The following is a 20,090-nucleotide window of genomic DNA, read 5'->3' as shown; positions in this document are numbered from 1 at the left end:
ACACACACACTTAGTGTCTCGCCCACTTTCCCCAACAGTAATCATAATCACAGCACCCATACGCCACTCCCCCACTGGCTGTAATATAGCTGCAACACGGCCATGCAAAAAGAGATTATGTTCCCCTGCAATAAGAGGTTTATCCTCCTCACACTGGGTATAAGAGGGGACTTAGATGATCTAGGGTGGTGTGTGTGTGTATGTGTGTGTGTGTGTGTCTGTGTGTGTGTGTGTGTGAACTGTGCAGGATCTGGATGAAAGAGAGAAAGCAAAGATGCAGAAAATCAGCTCTTAGTAGAATAGGAGGGGAATTAATAATGGGGGGTGTTTGAGAGGAGTCACCGTTTGGCAAAGCTCGATCTGTGTGCGCGTGTGTGTGTGTGTGTGCTTTGTGTGTGTGTGTGTGTGTGCGTGGGGGTGTGTGTGTGTGTGCGCGCTTTGTGGCAGGGCCAACTCATCTGGCTAGATGAAGGAGCAAGAACACTAATCCAAGAAATGGAGGGGAATAATACGGCAAGGTACGCGGGGGCCGCTATTCAGAGCAGCCTATTCACAGCCAACTTCCTGTAATCATTAACACACACACACACACACACACACACACACACACACACACACACAGAGAGAGAGAGAGAGAGAGAGAGAGACGTAACACACACACACACACCTTTTCCTTGGTCTCTTTCGCTACTCTTCCACCCCCTCTCTCTTCCACCTTGGCCTTGCTCTTCTTCTTCTCTTCTCCATAGCGCTCTCTCTCTCTCTCTCTCTCTCTCTCTCTCAAACACATGCCATGGAAGTGGGGGGGGAGAGGGTCCAGGCTGGCAGCGCTCAGGGCATTGCAGACATGGGCACAGAAGGCCCATTGATGCCCACCAGTGCTTTCAGAGCAATAGGTGAGAATATGCCCAAGGTGGGGGTGGGGGTGGATGGGGGTTGCCAAACACTCTTGCCAATTTGCACAAAGGGCATCAAGCTCATAAACTGTTCACATAGCAACAGATCTTCAGGTCAGAGATGGAAACTCGTTTGGGGAAACGCATCATGTCTAGGGCTGAAGCCTGGAGATGGCTTCCATTCTATTCCCACCTGTAGTCTTCCTCGTACGCACTCACGCATACAAACAAACAAACAAACACAAAAATAAATAAATAAACAAACAAACAAACAAACAAACAAACAAAAACACACACATTCCCACAGGGGGGCACTGTGATCCCCACCACCACATGAAACCACACAGCTTACACTCCAATCTCTCTCCAGACACACACAGAGACACACACAGACACACAGAGACACACAGAGACACACACAGAGACACACAGAGACACACAGACACACAGACACACTAAGGCCTGTGATTGCTGCTCCTGGGGAAAGACTCCTGGCTAGGGAGCAGTGCCTTTAAAGTCTGAGCCCGGTTGAGCCTGCACCACACGCAGCCCGCATTATATGCTCCTCTCCCCCTCATGGGTCCCAGAGGTCCGGGCCAAAGCCACCGCGCTCCAGCCCCAGACGGAGGAGCCAAGAGACAAGCCCTGCACACTAATGTCCCCTCTCCCGAAGAAACACAAACACACACACACACACACACACACACACACACACACACACACACACACACACAAACCTGGGTCTCTTTCTGTCACAAGCACCCAAAACGTCCGTGGAAATCTATTACCCAAGCAGAGCTAATGAGAACAGCAATACAAGAAGTAGGAAGGGAAGAGAGAAAGAAAACTACAGAAAATGCCCTTCTGCCTCTCTCGGAGGAGAATTAGCCTGGGGAAATGGAAAACGTTCCCTAAAAGAACGCGTCGTCACTTAAATCAATAGTCTATCTCTGCATCATTCATGCGACGCGAGGCCCTCCTTACGATGCAGAAGGTACGGGAGTGGTGAGAGGGTGGTGGGGGTGGGACTGTGCTCAGAGTCCTAATGTGAAGTGTCGCCCCGGTTTGCTGAGGAGGAATATTCTTTGGAGATAAGGAGACGAAGGAACAGGAGGAAGAAAAGAAATAATAAACTTTCAAATTTAAGGAATGAGATCCCCCCACACACACACACACACACACACACACACCCCCCTCCATTGTAAATGCTTTGGGTGCCAGTGCTGCGTGCGGTGTGTCCCTCCCCACACACACACCCCTCCCCACACACACATACACACACACACACCCCCCTCCTCCATTGTAAATGCTTTGGGTACCAGTGCTGCATGCTGCATGCGGTGTGTTGACTCTTAATGCTCACAGCGGCCCGCTTCTTGACCTTGGTGCGCCCTCTCTACGGTTAAATAAATCTTTGATGAAGTAGCAGTTAAATAGGAGGCAACATGTCAGACAGAGCTTATTACCCCGGAGTAGGCCTCTCACACACACACACTCTCACACACACACACACACACTCACACACACACACACACACACACAGAGCTTATTACCCCAGAGTAGGCCCCGCTCACGGTGACTGCAGGTTTGATTACAGGATCTTCCCCAGACCAGTGTCCGAGCTAAGAGCATCGATCTAACCTTTCCACCTCTTCCACCTCTTCCACACACACACACACACACACACACACACACACACACACACACACACACACACACACACACACACACACACACACTCTCCCTTTCAAGAACACAGCAAGCAGGCTCCTGCATACCATTAAGTGTGACAATTAATTGGAGTTAATGTTGCCTAAGATAGCCCTTTCTGAGAAATGCCTCTTCTGTGGACGGCTATTAAAACAGACCTGAAGACTGCCTGATCAGCGAATTTAAATGACTTTTTAAGCGAGGGGAGAGAAAAAAAAGAGAGAGCGAGAGAGAGAGATGTGGTTTTATCCGATCGAAGAGGGAAAAGCAGAACAGAACGATAAGTGATTTGAGAGAGGGTGGAAAGTGTCATTGAACAGTTCTGTGCTTAAACTGGCCATGTAGGAGTGAAGAGTGGAGCTGGAGAGCAGACAGGTGCAGGTGTGTGGGGCAGTGGAGCTGGAGAGCAGACAGGTGCAGGTGTGTGGGGCAGTGGAGCTGGAGAGCAGACAGGTGCAGGTGTGTGGGGCAGTGGACCTGGAGAGCAGACAGGTGCAGGTGTGTGGGGCAGTGGAGCTGGAGAGCAGACAGGTGCAGGTGTGTGGGGCAGTGGAGCTGGAGAGCAGACAGGTGCAGGTGTGTGGGGCAGTGGGGCTGGAGAGCAGACAGGTGCAGGTGTGTGGAGCTGGAGAGCAGACAGGTGCAGGTGTGTGGGGCAGTGGGGCTGGAGAGCAGACAGGTGCAGGTGTGTGGAGCTGGAGAGCAGACAGGTGCAGGTGTGTGGGGCAGTGGGGCTGGAGAGCAGACAGGTGCAGGTGTGTGGGGCAGTGGAGCTGGAGAGCAGACAGGTGCAGGTGTGTGGGGCAGTGGAGGCCCAAGGGAGGGCGTTAACAACACAGGCCAAACTCATGGGCAATCGAGACGGTAATGATCTTTTATTGGAGGGGAGCTCGGAAAATGTAGCCGAACTCATTTTCAAAACAAATGTGAAGAGTCAGGTAAGTTTTAAGTCGTCACAAAAAATATGGCAGGCATGGGCACAGAAGGCCCATTGATGCCCAGCAGTGCTTTCAGAGCAATAGGTGAGAATATGCCCAAGGTGGGGGTGGCGGGGTGGTCGTGGGGTGCCAAACACTCTTGCCAATTTGCACACCAAGTGCCTAAACTGTTCACATATCAACAGATCTTCAGGTCAGAAATGGAAAACTCGTTAGGGGAAACGCATCATGCAAATTATAGTTTCTCTATAATACAAACCCAGTATGGATACACACACAATGTAACGCACTGCACAAATGAATGACCACTGCCACTCTAGCTATTGCCGTATCTCGGTTTGGTTATGGTCTGATATATACGACTGATATCTGCACGTGCCCAGCACTTGTGCCTTTGCAACTCAGACAACAGACTTCGATGGCTCTGACAGAAATAGCAGCATCATCCACCTTTCAAACCCAAGGACGGGTCACTCTGTGGACCGGCTACCTAGTGAGGAGAAGAAAAAAAAAGAAGAAGAAAAAACCCTATCCAGCAGATGAATTATTCAATAATAAACAGTCTGCCTTGGATGCTGCAGCGACACACGGACTGAAAGAGGATCCGGCTCCCTAGCCAGCGTCACGCCGCTAAAATAGCCCCTGATCAATGGTGCTCGCGTTGCGTCTCCACCTGGGTGCGGTTGCAGCTTCGCCACTTTATTTCAGGAGCTCACCGGGACACTCTAGAGCCACACCACGCTGCACCAGCATGCTAAAAATATTGGATACCTGACTCCCTCTCAGAGACCAATAAAAAAAAAAAAAAAAACTTTAATAAGTAGTGGGATAAACAAGGCATTTAAGTGAACGCATTTACAAAACATTATAAAAGAGTAACTCTGCCTGAAGACCTATTTTATCGGTACTTTAAAATGTGGATTAGACGGCAATACATTTTAAAAGCCCATCGAGCGGGCAAATGTTTAATAATAATGATTCTTCTCTTTGACTTGAAGACCTTCGCATTAATATTGCAAAACGCCCACAGCAGGCTTTAATTGCACTTTAAAGACATGACTTCCTGGTGTTGGGGAAAGTCTGCCTCATTTCCAGGGGGGACAGGTGGTAGGGCTGCAGTCAGACAGATCGTCCTATCGTCTTTTCCTAACCACTTTTCCTTCATGGAAAACCCCATGAGGGGTGTTTACGTCAATCAGATGGTGGCAAAACGTCCACAAGCAATCTGCATACAGGTGTATTCCGGAGGTGACCTAGCAGACTGGTGTGTCAGCAGGTCAAAGTTCAGCTCTCCACCGAGCTGCCTAGCGCTCTGTTAGAAGTCACGGTTAGAGCTGAGGCTATCGCAGTCAAGGTCCCTCACAACAGACAGCAGCGCAGACAAGGCTGGCCAAGGTGGGTGGTTAGTGATTCAGCAGGGGTACAACATCCTAAGCCCTCGGTGCTCCTTCAGAATATCTGAACAGCCGTGTTGTGCCCATGATAATGCTAACCTCCATATTAGCATCTCAATTAGCTGTGTTGTGCCCATGATAATGCTAACCTCCATATTAGCATCTCAATTAGCAAAGTCCCTGAGCAAAAATGTCAGTCATGATGTTATATCTACAAGTTACCACGTCCATTACCATGCGAACACTGAACAGAAATCAATGCATTATGTAATCTATTTAAACAACTTCTGATCCCTTACCAATTGCAACTTGATTAGTGTTCTTGTTAAATACGTTTAAGTCATACATAAGCAGTCATGTTGATGACTACTTCTACTTTTGTTAAGTAATAATAGTTTTCTGATTCTAGAGAGTCTTCTCTGGTCGAACAGAGCAGGATTAGCAGACAAGTGAACGCCCAGATCAATGTCTCCATTTATTTGTCTTAGTAAGAGATGTTCTTCAGAGTAAAAGGCTAAGCTGCTTAATAATGCAATGACTACTGCTTGTGCTTTAAAATCTCATCAAGTGGAAAATAAGAGATCAGTTTGGAGCACAGAGAAACAGAGCAGCCAAGCATCAAACACCTGCAGAGACAGTCTGCGGGGTGTTCCAGTGAGTGTCCATATCAACTGTCATCTGCAGCACGAGGAGCGCGAACAAAGCACTATTTTCTTTGCATAATATTGGAAGCGGCGACTCCTCCACCATTGTCTTGTGTGGCTGAGGAAAGATGTGCCCCGCCAAGGTTTAGGACTGCTGAGAAACACAAAAAAGGAGGCTTTTTTTTTTTTTTTTTGTGTTACCCGAAGGCATTTTTCCTCACAGAGAAAGAAAAGTCTGAATCAATAAGTTATGCATCCCCTCTGATTTCCACCGGGAGGAGAGGGTGGGGGACGGATATTTATTATTCCGTACCAACTGTCATGTCCCCTGTTCGCTGCTTTTGGGGGGAGCAGAAGAAAAAGGAAAAGAAAAAAACTCAAGAGAAGTAGAGCTGCGCCCTGGCATGTCCCCGGCTCTCACCGACCGCATCCTCCTAACGAAGGACTCTGTACCTCTCGCCGTGTCAACACCGCATTTACACCGCATTTACGCCGCAGCAGAGTGCACCAGTGATCTACCGTGGGGAGGACTACCAAACACGGACACGTTATCTTTCATTTCTGTACTGGCTGGGGGTCGGCGAGGTCACCGCGGCAGGCGTGGTATTTATATGCAGTTAGCGGCTCTCTCATGGCTTTGTTGGCGCATGCTGTTGACTCGTAATGAGGAAGCCACCGCCTGTTGCCACGGTGATGTGGAGAGCCATCATTACAGGGACACGCCGTCATCCTTCAGCACGGGGACGGACGCACGCGCGCACACACACACACACACACACACACACACACACACACACACACACACACACACACACACACACACACACACACACACACACTCATATCTGACTCAAAATGACAAGGGGATTGAGTCATAGTCTGTGTTTACATTCAGACAATCAAAATGCCAGCGTTGTTTATTGAAGGTTGGATTAGTGCTTGATTTCATTTGATGGTCGAGGCCAGAGGGTTCCTTTAAAGAAGGTGAAAAGTTAATATTTACAAAAAGCTGCCACCATTTTAATTACGCCTATTAAATTTAAATCGGAGCTTTTATCCTTATCCCGGAGCTGTTACCCCCATTGAAGTAATTGCACACTGCAGAGAAATGAATGTAACCCCAAATAAAACAACATATTTCAGATGTTGGCACTCAACCACTGCTGGACAACGCTCACTGGCCAATAAACAGCACATTAGTTATGAGATGCGCACACAATTCACCCAGTGCTTCGCTACAGCAGGTGCTCTTGATTATTTTCTCGCCGCTAGTTTTTCCTGGCTGGTGGGTAAAATAACAGCCCAAATGCTGCGCCTCGTACCATTGCTGGGCTGGCCTGTGTGCGCGCACCATCGGCCTGCGCGTGTGTGTGTGTGTGTGTGTGTGTGTGTGTGTGTGTGCGTGTGTGTGTGTGTGTGTGTGTGTGTGTGTGTGTGCGTGTGTGTGCGTGTGTGTGCGTGCGTGCGTGCGTGCGTGCGCACCATCACAGTGAAATTCAGGTATGGCTATGGGTTTGCTATGACTGGACCTCAGATGAAATCACGCTCCTGTGCATCTGACGGAGAGAGGGAAAGAGAGAGGGAAAGAGAGAGGGAAAGAGAGAGGGCTATTAAAGAGGTGGCGATGGCTCCCGCTGGGCTCAAATAACAACAAGCTCTCGCTCAAAACAGGCTCAGATCCTTTAGGGCAGGGCTACTGCAGTCAGTCAAGATGGATCAGGCCAATTTGCAAGACAATAAAAAAAAAAAGATGCCCCTATCTTCTCTTTTTGTGAAAAATTGAAAGCCGAAACCCTGCCTTCTGCCTTATTAATAGTGTATGCGCATTCAGAGCTTCATTGTGTTCCTATTCATTTCCTGCCAGAGAAAAATGATATTGAGTTAACGCAGAGGACAGGGAGCGAGGACATTAACGATGGATAGGGGAGGGTTCGCTGCTATAAACTTGGTTGAAAATGAATGACAGGTGACGAGTGTGATTCAAATGTTAACGATCTTTAGTGAGCATGAATATGTGGAGGAAGTGAAGGGTGAGCATACAGACAGCAGTGCACCCTGGGAATGTGAAACATGGGGGGTTGGTGCGCGCCTGAAGAGAACTGATCCGTGGTTGGCACACATGACACGGCGTTCACCTCACACCTAATTAATGCATATCTATGCAAATGCATGTATGCGCACATATTTGCCGGAGGATACTGAGAAGCTTTTGGGAATCAGCACTGCACGCTCTGCACACGCTAAAGCACAGATTCACTAACAGCTGTGTCTTTATCTAAACACTGGCCCCATGGGAAGGGTTCCTCTGAAGGCTTGTGTGCGCCCAGACGAAATCTAGAATATTCCGCTGCCTTCTCTAGCATGTGTAACATCATGACAGGCGGTCTGATCAACGTCCTGGGTCTGTCTTCTTTAGCTAGGGTTGGGCAGTCTGACAATTTTGTATCATGATCGATCTTGAAGACTTCCATAATCTACTTTTCAGGTGAATCGTGGAAATCGTGACATTTCATGTCCTTTAATGTAGCCAAAATTCACATAAAACTTTGATGCCGTGGAACCATGCAACGTTGACAAGCCATCATAATGATTGCCTACTAGATGGCTGTGCCGTTTGGCAAAATGATCACGTGTCTCTTTCAAAGGTCTCTATCATGCTTGACATATTGTAAGACAACTCAACTTCAGCAAGTAGGGCCAATGATTTTCCGCGATAACGGAAAACGGACAGAATTCGCGGAATGAACACTTTGAAACGGAAACATCATTTTGTGCATACAAATCGCCCAAATTCCCCTGTATTTTGGGCTGCAAGGCTATATTTCTTTCAAATAAACACAACAACGATTGCAACGATGAACAAACATTAATTAAAGAACAAAACCACTGAGAAAATGTCACGTCTGCGCTGAACTCTGCTCCGGCCACGCCCCCCTTTTCAACGGTTGACCCACAGATCTCCGCTAAAGCCACATTCAGTCACATTCACGCGCTCGTCTTCCCAATCACATTTAAAACAAAAAATGTTTAGTCTTCTGTTCTGTTGATGGCTGGCAAACAACAATCTAAGAAGGGCACATATTATTCACTCATTTTAAGCCATCAATCTACCTCAGGGTGAACAAAATGAGCTGAAACAGAAAAAAAACGGAATTCACCAAATGTGAAACGGAAAATGCATTTTTTTGAAACAGAAAATCATTGGCCCTAAGCAAGCAGCATGGTGGACTCAACGTCAGTAGTGTGGCAGTGATTCGGTCAGACATTTCTCAAAGCAAAGTTATCTGTAAACTGTAAGGCAACGGTCTGTATTTCCGGAGGTAACGCAACAAATCTATTCAACCACCTTTAAAGGAAGCATCTGAAGGAACATACCTCGAGGGTTTCACTCAGGTTAGACTTCAAATCACCTATCTGTAGCTCACGAGGTCCCCGGAAGTTATCACTGACCGCCACATCAGAGCAGTCGAAGAAAAAACCGTGACTGAGGCGGTCTCATCCTATCTAGCTAAGGATACGGTGCCACTGAAAGCGGTGAACAACATGGGATTGAAGACAGTGATGCACACTCGTTTCATGGGATTGAAGACAGTGATGCACACTCGTTTCATGGGATTGAAGACAGTGATGCACACTCGTTTCATGGGATTGAAGACAGTGATGCACACTCATTTCATGGGATTGAAGACAGTGATGCACACTCATTTCATGGGATTGAAGACAGTGATGCACACTCGTTTCATGGTTATTGCGTTATCTGTTGGCTGCTGATTATAACTTCAAGTTGAAACAGTTTGAATGCTTATTTTTCTTAGAATGTCTGAGTGTCAGAAATTGCCCTTTTGGGTTGTTTACACCTTACTAAAATGTTTCCTACTTGAGTACAGAGTACATGAAAAATCTATGTTATTTAACGTTCACATCTATAGACTGCTGATTACAGTTTGTGTAGTTTATCTCGAGTTTAAATGAGCGTTTTGGAGTCTGGATATCATAGACAGTACATTTCAAAAATGGGGAGAAAAATCCTAATTCAGATCTTGGATTGTGAATGTGTGTATAAAAAAAATAATGACCTGATTTTTTTGGGGGGCAGATTGTCTAGCCCTAGTTCCATCGGTCTCGTCTTTCCATTATCTGAACAAAGAACAGGGTAGAAAAACTGAAAATGCTTCCCCTGCTGTTACGACGACCTGAAGAAGATGTCAACGAGATCCGACATGCTGCTGCCGCTTTTAGGGCTCTTCCCCCCCCCCCCCCCCCCCCCCCGAGTGGCTGACTGAGAAGGGAAGGGAAGAGGCTCGCTGACATTTTACTGAAGGGAGCACTTAAATTGCAAATGAGCAGTTATGACAAAAACATAAATCTTTTAGGACGTGGCTCAGTCGGGAGAGACAGCAAGATTTAATGGTCAAACTTTTCATCCTTGACCCTGGCAGGCAGAGTGCCCAACTCATCTTCCGGACAGGGACAGATTTAAGGGTCTAAAAAGTGATGGCGGAGGGAAACGCATCAGAGAAGCTAAAGCTGCTGGTCGTACATCACATGTTGATTCTTGACTCCTACCGTTATTTGCTTTCTAATGAGTTATGCAACTGACAGCGGGTATCTCTTGATGCATTTCACAACTGCAGTTGAATACACAGAGGAGAGACTTTGTGCTGCAGCAGAGGCTTTAATCTATTATTTGAAATGGGTAAAAAGTGCTTCAAAGACGGTGCCACAGGTAACTTTACCACAGAAAAAAAGGCACTGAATCGTTTTTCAAAGTCTACAAAGGGTGGCTAAATGCATTTTGCATTGTACATTTTCTTCCCGAGGTTTCCGTATCATCCAGAGGGTGGAATGGCTGATGGAATTAAAATCAAAAATGTATGAAGATATCCTGAGTGCTAGGCCTATATAATAAGAAAAATATACTCTTAGAAGTATTCGCTTTTTGAAAGACCAGCTCTAGATCGCCAGAAAAAAGGGCTGAATGAGGGTTTGTCTTCTGAGAGGTCGAGTAGGAGGAAAAGGCCCTTCGGTGCCGACACACTTGCAAAGAGGAGGAGGAGGAGAAGAAGTGCCACAGATCTCTCTTCCACTCACCGATGACAGTGTCCATGTTTGTTTCTATTGCAGCGCATCTTCCAGTTAAGCTTGCTGATTTAAGAAGCGTGTAGTAGATTTAATTAAAAGATTCAAGCACTGTTCCGAAGGGGGAGTGCAGAGAGTGCACTCCGACGAGGGAGGCAGATCCATTATTACTCACACACTACCTACCTCCCATTAAACAATGGGCAAAACATTAAATCCCTCTCTCTAATGCGGAGATTTTACTTGTCCAGCCACCGTTTCGGATTCCTTGGGGGTGGGGGGGGGGTTTAAAGCGCAGGGAGCTTGAAATTAAAACCAGTCCGGACCAAAGGCAATCTGCCAGGGCAATAATAATGAAATAGTGCCTTATTACAGTTTCATTAAATCATAATGAAGTCGTCGAGAAGTGAAGCAGCCTCGGCATACTCACTGCGGCTGCCGTTCTGCTGGGTAACTTCTGTCGCTCAACGTTAGGGGATTTGTTGGGTGAGAGGGCAACTTGTTTGCAGTGCATCTTTGTTTCGAGCTCCGACTGGCCCTCTAAACTCTCCTGGGTGGATTAAGGGCCACAGGGGCCGAGCTGCGGCCTGGGGGCCTGGGAGCCCGGAGCCCTATTGGCCTTTGGGTCTTAGCAGAAACGGAACAGAATGTTTCTCGTCGTCTTGAGACAGCATGCTGGAATTTCGCACAGTTCGAAAAAAAATGCATCCTCGAAGAGCGAGGAGTCCAGACCGTTCTCCCAGAGAGAGGTCCAACTCAGGGCAGACGTGCTTACGATAAACAGAGGCATTTTTCTCAGGGCCCCTCAAGACCCCCTGACAATAGGAAAATAAGGGGACTTGTTTTTTCCATGCGGAGGCTTGACTAAACATGCATCACTAGAGACAAAACTAGTAACAACCAATTCCTTTTAGTGCACTTCTAATTTATTCTGATACTTTGCTGTTCACAACACAGACACTGTCACAGCAAATTGAAAACTATTCAGACTATTCAACTATCAAAGTGGCAGGCACAAAAGCCACTAGACAATACACATGTATCCATTTGATTGTGTGAGTATCTGCAAAAGCTAATGACAGCGTTGGCTGTTATTTATTGAATCACAAAGACCATGTCTATACACTATACAATGGTGTGTAACACGTAACTCCCTTTATTGATTTTAAAGCTGACATATTTTTAAAGTTATTGTGTGAATGATAATGCCAATGCCTGCTTTACAACTGCTGACGAACATGGTATGCATGTGTGTCCATCATCACAACTCCCTGAAACGGTTAAGACGGTCAAGACACCCATTATCGAATCGTATCGATAGACTTTGGGACTCGAGTTTCATATTTTCTCAACATCTCCCAACCTTCACTCTCCAGTGCTGGTTGGCCATTACAAGTGTGGTCATTCATTGCACACCAACACCCATTAATTTCACAATTACGTAAGGATCAAAGACATTTGTTTGCCTTGTTAACGCATGTTCAAGAATTAAAGCTATTGATCAAAGGAATTATTTAGAAAGTGCCCTGCCATTTTAAATATCTTGCCACAACCTGCATAACCTTGATATGTCTTCAGAACTCAACATCTAGACATGAGGTATACGAGAAAATAAATGACTGAGACAATTATTTGCAGGCTTCTTGTTAGGCAGCTGGACATCACACACAGTACTGCTCGTTCGCCAACCTCCCTCGTAATTTGTTAGCCGACACGGGCAGAGCTGCATCATCACACGGAAGATTGTGTTGCGCTGAGCATCAGGAGTGCATCAACACTCTCCTCCCCTCAAGCTCCTTCTACACGCTTTCAATTAGCGGGAAAGAGCTGCAAATAACCTCCAATAACCCTTAACAGGGATACATAGGGTTCCAATAACCCTTCACAGGGATACATAGAGTTCCAATAACCCTTCACAGGGATACATAGAGTTCCAATAACCCTTCACAGGGATACATAGAGTTCCAATAACCCTTCACAGGGATACATAGAGTTCCAATAACCCTTCACAGGGATACATAGAGTTTCAGGTGTGTTCTCACTCACTGACAGGCACAAGTCAGCCAAAGCAAACAAAGGAGGCAGCAGATTACACTGAGTGATACGCATCTGTGTGAATGAGAGAGAATGAGATGAGGTGTGTGTGTGTGTGTGTGTGTGTGTGTGTGTGTGTGTGTGTGTGTGTGTGTGTGTGTGTGTGTGTGTGTGTGTGTGTGTGAGATGTGGGGGGGGAAGAGAGAAGGGGGGACAGCGTGTGGCCGATAGAGTGGCTGAACAATATAAAGATCTGCAAAATATCTAGTGGCAAACTTGAGAGCACTACAGCGTAACTTCTGACTCTCCTTCATGTATTTATTTATCCCCCCCCCCCCCACCCCAGAGAGAACAGCAACGTTCCTTCCTCCCGAGCCTCCTCTCCTCTCCTCTCCTCACTCCCTCATCCCTCTCTGATCGACAGCCAAACTCACCAAACGCATGCTCCACTTCTCCGTCAAATTAAAACGGCTTGAAAACATACCACAATCTCGTTTAGATACCGCTGGTACACAAATAAATTTTGAGTCATGCGGAAAGAAAAAAAATAGAACAGGGGGGGGAATAAAAGCTAGTAGCTGAAATGTGTTTAAATCTCCGTACACATGATGAGATGATAAGGCTGTTTGTAGGGATGAGGGGCCTGTTTGGTTAAGACATGTTCCGTCCGACAAAAGATTTACCAGGGGACGTTGACTTCCTGCTAGGCTTCCAGGCATGTTTTAATACTAATTGGCTATGGATTACATGTTGGCACTGATGCATTAGCCCAAGCTAAATGCATTTGTGTAATACAAAAAGGTGAGGGTAAATTTGTCACTGCCGCGGGATGTTTGTTTCCTTGAGATTGTAATTTGTAGGTCAAACTAAAATCTTTTATCTGTTGCAAATCCTTGCAAAAGTAACTTGCTCGGAGACAGCTGTAATGCACAGCCGTGTGCAATGTGCAGTCACCTGGAGCGATTACACACAGGTGCTAGCGAGTAATGATGGGCCAAACTGTTCCTTTAATGCGCAGTCACCTGAAGCGATTACACACAGGTGCTAGCGAGTAATGAAGGGCCAAACTGTACCTTTAATGCGCAGTCACCTGGAGCGATCGAACACAGGTGCTAGCGAGTAATGAAGGGCCAAACTGTTCCTTTAATGCGCAGTCACCTGAAGCGATTACACACAGGGGCTAGCGAGTAATGAAGGGCCAAACTGTACCTTTAATGCGCAGTCACCTGGAGCGATCGAACACAGGTGCTAGCGAGTAATGAAGGGCCAAACTGTTCCTTTAATGCGCAGTCACCTGAAGCGATTACACACAGGGGCTAGCGAGTAATGAAGGGCCAAACTGTTCCTTTAATGCGCAGTCACCTGAAGCGATTACACACAGGTGCTAGCGAGTAATGATGGGCCAAACTGTTCTAGTAATGATGGGCCAAACTGTTCTAGTAATGACGGGCCAAACTGTTCTAGTAATGACGGGCCAAACTGTTCTAGTAATGATGGGCCAAACTGTTCTAGTAATGATGGGCCAAACTGTTCTAGTAATGATGGGCCAAACTGTTATTTTTTGGGATACAGTTATTTTGGTTATGTTCGGTCTCTCGTTCACCTACTCGTTCATTGGCTCTGGCAGGTCTCTCGTTCACCTACTCGTTCATTGGCTCTGGCAGGTCTCTCGTTCACCTACTCGTTCATTGGCTCTGGCAGGTCTCTCGTTCACCTACTCGTTCATTGGCTCTGGCAGGTCTCTCATTCACCTACTCGTTCATTGGCTCTGGCAGGTCTCTCTCCCAATCCCAACACCGAATCACGACTGGGGATTTCATTCTTCAACACGGGAATATACAGCAGGCCAAACTCAGTAGATTATAGCTAATTATGCTCGGTCACAGTGAACCCATATGTCTACTGACTACATAGATCGTCAAATGTACAACATTTGTAAGAAGAGGGGAAAAAAATGGACAAAACAGAGGCATGAAATTGGCAAAGCAATGCAACTGTGTGCGGAAATTCAGGCGACAGGCACTGAAACAGATCATTTGTGGTTGTTGAGCACAGCAATGCTACACCTAAAGTTAGTATGTAGCCTAGTCATCAAGGACTGTAAAAACGATTTTACAGTCGTTGATAATATGCAATATCATCTAGACCTAGTTATCAGTTTATGTCCAAGTCATGTCTAAGTTTCACAATATTGTGTTGCATGTCGTTCCTTCAGTGAATTTTCCAGCAATTCAGTCCATTTCAGCACGTCAGTCACACAGAAGGGTACAGGAGACTACAAAGTTATCCCGCCTAAATTAACTCAAATGCACCCTGACCAATAAAATGATAATTTCACTTTTTTTGTGCCGCAGCCCTCCCCTATGCTGCTCCACGCCAAACCAATGAACAGAAAAAGATAGAAGATGGGAATGACCTAATCGTTCTCGATCACTGAAAACATTCGTTTGCGAACATATTAATCTCAAGCAAATCTTTCAAGTGAACAAGAATACATCTGTACTAGCTGGATACTAGATCAGTGGGGATGTGGCCAGCACCTGAAACATTTACGCAGAATGATACCCTACCTAACAGAGTTCAAGATGTATTTTTCCATTTCACAGCGCTCACAGGGCTTTTTGTCGGTGTGACCAATCAGTGAGAAGATACTGATGCATCAAAAATAATCCCCCACTATAATTTCAGCGCCAGAGAGCCCATCGATCCGTGTCACATCTGCGATCAATCAGCATCGACTTGGCAATTACTGAATTTACTGTTCATTGTGTGGGAAATTTTACGGGTGTTGGTATCCTTCCAAAACAGGCTGACGCAGAGGCGTATTCTCAACTCCACCTGCGTCAGTCTCACCGGCCGTTGAATTGCACACTTAACCCCCAGGAGACCGGGCCTAGATTCAGGCACTTTAGTGATTCTGAAATGCCGTGATATTTATTTAAAGTTTAGGCTCAATCCTATGCAAGTAGCATGCATGTATTATTTGTGTAATTATACTGTGAAAAGTGGATTTTTACTTGCTGGAATATGTGCAAAAACATACTGAACCACAGTGACTAATAGTTGTGGTCATTCCGGTGATTCTTTCAGGTCTTGGGTATGCTATAATCATAAAAGCTCTTAAATAATCCATTCATATGAACAAATAAATAGCCCTCTAACATCTATGACCCTGTCACTGTAGTTTGAAAAGGGATCAATGAAAGGGCTAATGGCCTTGAACCGTGCATATGCAGAGGGAATGTTAACACAAAGCCTTTTCACAAGGCTCACAAGTTGTCTTTTTTTACAGAAGTCTCCACACTATTTGCAGTAGTAGTGGTTAATCAAGTTGTAGCTTTGTTTTACACTACATCTCGTTGTCCTTGGAGTTTAAAAGCTTGGTTAAAAAAAAGAAAGAAACTAATCCAGTTCTGTCCATATCTCTGTTTCCAAACATCACCATGGAAGATTGCGTTCGAGACTCCAGACAAAACTGTGGACGACGCAGCCGACCTCAGGATTATTGGAGACTGAATCGGAACGGACTAGTCACGAACAGACTGTGAAAACACACACACTTGAAGGCGCAATCTGTGGCTAGCGCTCACGGTACAATGAAGCGATTGGCAAAAGGGGGGCCAAGTAATATCACCTCCAACAAGGTTTTTTTTTTTTTTACACCTAGAAACACTGTGAAGGAAATTGTCAAAGCAATCTATCCATCCTGTGAGGTGTGCTGTGAGCACTAGGTGAGGTTTATCTCTGGGTGAGGGGAACTGGATTGCTTTTTGGCATTGTTTCAATAACTCAGGCACAACAGATATTCAGCTAGTTGCTAGAGGAAATGACGACGTTCTCCCATCAACATTCTAAAAAAAAACAATATCAGGCACTCTCTAATATAATTTCTTAAAAAAAATCTATGCAAAGCTGACTTAAGTGACTGAACAAAGTTTAAGACTTTGCTAGAATTCCTCGTCAAAATTTTTTTTTATTGAAGTCAAGGCCAACTATTACTTCAAAAGAATCAGCATGAAAAACATTTCTTCCACTATTTCTGACTGAAAATAGAAGTAAGAAGGTCACAGCTCTACTGGCCTCCACTGTCTCAGTAGTCTCTCTTGTATGGAAACCGAATGGGGTGAAGGCTTAAGTGGTTCACCTCGTCAACACAGCGCTCTACCTGGTAGCCATCGGCCTGACCTCACCTCGTCAACACAGCGCTCTACCTGGAAGCCAGCGGCCTGACCTCACCTCGTCAACAGAGCGGGCTACCTGGTAGCCAGCGGCCTGACCTCACCTCGTCAACAGAGCGGGCAACCTGGTAGCCATCGTCCTGACCTCACTGAGTCACCAGCTGACAAACAGCAAACTGGTGAGGCAGAAGACCAAAAGGATGCAAGCAGGCCAGCCTGGGCAATTTCACATGGACATTTCTCATTGGTCGTTCCTCCCTGGTTCGGTTGGCATCATCCTGAGTACTGGAAAGAAGCCGGAGATGGTTGTGTGGTTCAGAGAGTCTGGTGCCCCCCCCCCCCCCATTCCATTCCACTCCAGGACTCGTGAGCAACCCAGGGACCTATAGAACGCCACAGGCTTTCCATGACTTCCCCTTCCTCTACGCCTGGTAGAATGCTCCTTCACGTCAGCCGGAGATCTTTCTTTCAGCGCTAAATAAATGTTCTTGTGCTACACGTTTCACTCCACCCCTGTTCCAATTTGCCTGGATTGGATTTCTACGATGTATTGCCTGCACCTACACATGTGCAGTGCACTCAGGTTTCATCTTCGTTAATCTCACATGGGCCTTTCCTCTCTAAAGAGGAGGCTCATGGCCGTCATCATGATTAACCATCGCAATTAAAGCATGTGCTTGCCTGCAAGTAGACTAGAGGAAAAAGAAGAAGAGGAAAAAGAAGAAGAGGAAGATGAAGATGAAGATGAAGTCGTCACTGGTCATCTTCTCAGTATCACACTGGGGGGTTCGGCATGCACACAACTCTTGTGTGTTTGGGGAATACGCTTAGAGTGAAATCTGAGCGAGAGCTGACTTTTTTTTAAGAGGCAAAAGCTACGCAAGACATCAGCGGAGTGGGTCTGTGAAGAGGCTGGGTGCTGCAGGGTCACTGATACCGCTGGTGTGAGGGGAACGGAGGCTAGATAAGAGGAGTCGATTTAGCAACAGTGATCTGAGATTCACTCCTCTCGCAGCTGGACTGGGGAAGAGGAGGAGAGGGAGAGGCCCGTTCCCAGGGCTATATATACACCCTTGCAGGACAGAGAATCTCTTGCAATGCCCTCCAAAAAAAAGAGAGATTAAAAACAGCCACGACAACACTGACAAGCAGTTTAAAAAGACACTTGCTTGTTGTGAAATGGAATTAGTACTGAGCAGTTCGTTACACAATAGTATTTTAGAAAACAGGTATTTGGAGCAGGAGGGGGGTGATGTAACAAGAGCATTTACAAATCCTCTCATCATTTGTGTGTGTATGTGTGTGTGTGTGTGTGTGTGTGTGTGTGTGTGTGTGTGTGTGTGTGTGTATAGGTCAGGGAAGGACTAAATATTGGATGGATAATACAGGCTGTTTTTTTGGAGTTGTCCTGAAAAGCCAACCAATGGGAACAGGATTAAGAGTTCATGTCACCACGAGCTTCACTTGTCACGGTGAGCTCCGTGGCTGAAACACTTTGGCATTGATTGCTGTTTTTCAAACCAGAACCCAGAACCCGGGCATGTTTCTGTTTGGGAAACAACATTCGACTGGGACAAACTACACGGCACCATTTTCAGAAAGCTGTGAAGCGCTGATTTTATATAATTGCCTTGACAGTGTTGGCTTGGCTAAGTTAACTGAAAATTCCAGAACTAATTTCAGGTTCTCTTGTTTACCGACTAGTGCAATCGTATGCTGTTCGGAGCTCATCTGGGATCTAATGAAGCCGGGAGAGCAGCGTCTTCATTAGGAATAAGTGTGTGTCGGTGCGTGTGCGTGTGCGTGTGCGTGTGCGTGTGCGTGTGAGAGCAGCATCTTCATTAGGAATAAGTGTGTGTCGGTGCGTGTGCGTGTGCGTGTGAGAGCAGCATCTTCATTAGGAATACGTGTGTGTTGGTGCGTGCGTGCGTGCGTGCGTGCGTGCGTGCGTGCGTGCGTGCGTGCGTGCGTGCGTGCGTGCGTGCGTGCGTGCGTGCGTGCGTGCGTGCGTGCGTGCGTGCGTGCGTGCGTGCGTGCGAGAGCCGTATCTTCATTAGGAACAAGTTCAATTCCCCCCTTGGTGCCCTCAGCAGTGCAAGCAGAGGCAATACATATTTCTTCTCCCCATAATCTTTAGGAAAATTATTTTCACGGCTCAGAGAAGGTGTGTGTCAGTGCGGGTGCGGGTGCGGGTGTGTGTGTGTGTGTGTGTGTGTGTGTGTGTGTGTGTGTGTGTGTGTGTGTGTGTGTGTCCACGCCTGACTTAAGTGCCTGTGAGTGGAGTGTGTGTGTGTGTGTGTGAGAATGTGAGTGTGAGAATGTGAGTGTGTGTGTGTGTGTGTGTGTGTGTGTGTGTGTGTGTGTGTGTGTGTGTGTGTGTGTGTGTATGCGTGTCCACGCCTGACTTAAGTGCCTGTGAGTGGAGTGTGTGTGTGTGTGTGTGTGTGTGTGTGTGAGAATGTGAGTGTGAGAATGTGTGTGTGTGTGTGTGTGTGTAATTTGGACACGGCGCTAATCTCCATGTGAGACCCTGAGAGGAAGAGGCTCTGGTGCCGTCTCATAAAGGTGTTTACGGTTTATAGGGGCCATATGATGCAAGGCAGGGGGAAACAGGCGGAGTGGCCCGGCGCGCTGTAAACACGGTGGAGGATGCATTTATGAGGAGAGAACTCCAGATCAGCACACGGTGGAGGACGTGTTTATGAGGAGAGAACTCCAGATCAGCACACGGTGGAGGACGCATTTATGAGGAGAGAACTCCAGCCCCAGATCAGCACACGGTGGAGGACGTGTTTATGAGGAGAGAACTCCAGATCAGTACAGGAGGACGTGTTTATGAGGAGAGAACTCCAGATCAGTACAGGCTCATTATACACCAGCCTCTGATCACAGGCCAGAGTCAGAGGGAGAACACAGGAGAGCAGCATTACAAGCATACACTCACTCACTCCACACACACACACACACACACACACACACACACACACACGCACGCACACACCATTACAAGCAAGCACATGTACTGCACATCATTTGAGAAAGGCGGGAAGGAGAGAGAGAGAGAGAGAGAGAGAGAGAGAGAGAGAGAGATGCACAGCTGTAACTGGACCACACACTGCTGGCAAGCACAGTCAGTCAGGAGAGGAGAGGAGAGGAGAGGAGAGAGGAAAACATTACCGAGAAGGGAGGCACATAAACAGAGAGCCATCGAGAGAGA

The 20,090-nt window shown here is 46.7% G+C and overlaps 1 pseudogene; it reads right to left on the bottom strand.

Annotated features, from left to right (window-relative positions):
* Positions 1-20,090, bottom strand: part of LOC116222985 — a 99,449-nt pseudogene that overhangs the window by 64,202 nt on the left and 15,157 nt on the right.

The sequence above is a fragment of the Clupea harengus genome, chromosome 12 (genome assembly GCF_900700415.2).
Source record: "Clupea harengus chromosome 12, Ch_v2.0.2, whole genome shotgun sequence".
In the NCBI taxonomy this organism is placed as follows: domain Eukaryota; kingdom Metazoa; phylum Chordata; class Actinopteri; order Clupeiformes; family Clupeidae; genus Clupea; species Clupea harengus.
This window is presented reverse-complemented; position numbering and strand designations above follow the sequence as displayed.